Source organism: Arachis hypogaea, chromosome 20 (genome assembly GCF_003086295.3).
Source record: "Arachis hypogaea cultivar Tifrunner chromosome 20, arahy.Tifrunner.gnm2.J5K5, whole genome shotgun sequence".
NCBI lineage: Eukaryota > Viridiplantae > Streptophyta > Magnoliopsida > Fabales > Fabaceae > Arachis > Arachis hypogaea.
This window is the reverse complement of record NC_092055.1, coordinates 59207691-59210607: the sequence shown is the minus strand read 5'-3', so window position 1 is coordinate 59210607 and position 2917 is coordinate 59207691. Positions and strand designations below refer to the sequence as shown.

The window sequence follows — 2917 nt, the reverse complement described above, 5'->3', positions numbered from 1 at the left end:
TCTGAAATTCCTACCAATGAATTACATAAGTATCTCTATCCTATTTTATCTTTTATTCATATTTTAATTATCAATTCTCCATAACCATTTGAATCTACCTGACTGAGATTTACATGACCATAGCTTGCTTCAAGCCGACAGTCTCTGTGGGATCGACCCTTACTCACGTAAGGTTTATTACTTGGACGACCGAGTGCACTTGCTGGTTAGTTGTGCGGAGTTGTGACAAAGAGTTGAGATTACAATTGTGCGTACCAAGTTGTTGGCACCATTGAAGATCACAATTTCGTGCACCAAGTTTTTGGCGCCGTTGCCGGGGATTGTTCGAGTTTGGACAACTGACAGTTCATCTTGTTGCTTAGATTAGGTAATTTTATTTTATGTTTAAGCTTTTTACTTCTTATTTTCGAAAAAATTTTTCAAAAATACAAAAATATTTCTATTCTGTTCTTCAGAGTTTTTAAGAATGAATTCTAGAGTTTCATGATGATTTGTTGAAGTCTGGCTGGCTGTAAAGCCATGTCTAATCTTTTGGACCGAGGTTTCAACTTATCATCACAAGAGCTTGATGGTTTCTATCAATCTTGCTATTGAAAGTAATGATCTGCTAAAGCTTGGCTGGCCATTGGCCATGTCTAGTGTTTTGGACCGAAGCTTTCACTGAAAGCTTGGCTGGCTAGTAAGCCATGTCTAATTCCTGGACCGGAGTTTTAGACTAACATTGCAATGATTCCTGGAATTCTCATTAAAAATTTTGAATCTCTTTATTTTATTTTCCATATAATCTTCGAAAGATCACAAAAAAAAATTTATAATATTTATAAAATCAAAAATATTTTATGTTTCTTGTTTGAGTCTAGTGTCTAATCTTAAGTTTGGTGTCAATTGCATGTCTTTCTTCTTCTTGCATTTTTTTGAATTTATGTAATATGTTCTTCATTGATCTTCAAGCTGTTCTTGATGATTCCATAGCTCTGATCTTTAATTTCTCTTATTTTGTGTCTTTTGCTGTTTTTCATATGCATTTTCAATTTGTTATAGTCCTTAGTATACAAACTTCTAAGTTTGGTGTCTTGCATGCATTATTTATTTGATCTTAGTTGCATCCTTTTTATTATTGTGTCTCATCATTAAAAATTCAAAAATTTTTTTTTTCAAAATTGTGTCTTTTCAAGTCAATAACACAGAGAATTGAAGATTCAGAACATTCAGCAGAGAAATTACACAGAAAAAGCTGGGCGCTCAAAACGCCCAGTGAAGAAGGAAAAATGGCATTTAAACGCCAGCCAGGTACCCTGGCTGGGCGTTAAACGCCCAAAAAGGTAGCATTTTGGGCGTGCCATTCTGGGCATTTAACGCCAGGAGGACACTAAAGGGAAGATTTTGTTTTTAATTCAAATCTTTTTCAAATATTCATGATTTTTCAAAATCAAATCTTTTCAAATCATATCTTTTCAAAATCAATTTCTTTTCAATTTTTTTATTTATTACTATTTTCGAAAATCCTTGCTACAATTAGTGATTTAATTCAAAATTTTCAAGTTGTTACTTGCCTATTAAGAAAGGATTAAAAGTTTTAATTCTAGAATCATATCTTCTAATTTCTTGTTGGTCAAGTAATCAACTTTAATCTTAAAAACTTTCTCTTTTTAATTTGATTTTCAATCATATCTTCTCAATCATATCTTTTCAATCCCATCTTTTTCAAAATTAATTTTCAATCATATCTTTTTGATTTCTAATTTCAAAATTTTTTCCAAAAATCACTTAATTTCTTTCCCAATCTTAGTTTTCGAAAATCATTTACCAAATTTTCAAAATTCTTTCAATTATTTCAAAATCTTTTACTTTATTTTCGAAAATTCTTCCCCTCTTCTCAAATCCTTCTATTTAAAGGACTAACACCCCTCCATTATCAACAATTCGAACTCTATCTCTCTTGATAAGTTTGAATTCTTTCTTCTCTACCTCATCCTTCTATTTTTATTTTCCTCTGACACCTCAAGGAATTTCTATACTGTGACATAGAGGATTTTATATTTTCTTCTCTTCTCTTTTCATATGAGCAGGAGCAAGGACAAAGACATTCTTGTTGAAGCTGATCCTGAACCTAAAAGGACCTTGAAGAGAAAGCTAAGAGAAGCTAAAGTACAACTCTCTATAGAGGACCTAACAAAGCTTTTCAAACAAGAAGAAGCCATGGCAGCCGAAAACAACAACAATGCCAACAATGCAAGGAAGGTGCTTGATGACTTTACTGCACCTACTCCTGACTTCTATGGGAGAAGCATCTCAATCCCTACCATTGGAGCAAACAACTTTGAGCTTAAGCCTCAATTAGTTTCTCTAATGCAACAGAATTGTAAGTTTCATGGACTTCCATTAAAAGATCCTCATCAGTTCTTAGCTGAATTCTTGCAAATCTGTGACACTGTCAAGACCAATGGGGTTGATCCCGAGGTCTACAAGCTTATGCTTTTTCCCTTTGCTGTAAGAGACAGAGCTAGAACATGGTTGGATTCACAACCTAAAGAAAGCCTGAACTCTTGAGAAAAGCTAGTCAATGCCTTCTTGGCAAATTTCTTTCCACCTCAAAAATTAAGCAAGCTTAGAGTGGAGGTCCAAACCCTCAGACAAAAGGAAGGTGAATCCCTCTATGAAGCTTGGGAAAGATATAAGCAATTAATCAGACAGTGTCCTTCTGACATGCTTTCAGAATGGAGGATCATAGGTATCTTCTATGATGGTCTATCTGAACTGTCCAAGATGTCATTGGACAGCTCTGCTGGAGGATCTCTTCATCTGAAGAAGACACCTGCAGAAGCTCAAGAACTCATTGAAATGGTTGCAAATAACCAATTCATGTACACTTCTGAAAGGAATCCTGTGAATAATGGGACAAGTCAGAAGAAAGGAG

At 34.3% G+C, this 2917-nt stretch overlaps 1 non-coding gene across 1 annotated transcript; it reads right to left on the bottom strand.

The window, feature by feature from the left end:
* Nucleotides 1-2604: 2604 nt before the first annotated feature.
* Nucleotides 2605-2712, bottom strand: LOC112788337 (small nucleolar RNA R71). The gene has a single exon (XR_003195705.1). It is a non-coding gene; the product is annotated as a small nucleolar RNA R71 (small nucleolar RNA).
* Nucleotides 2713-2917: the final 205 nt, after the last annotated feature.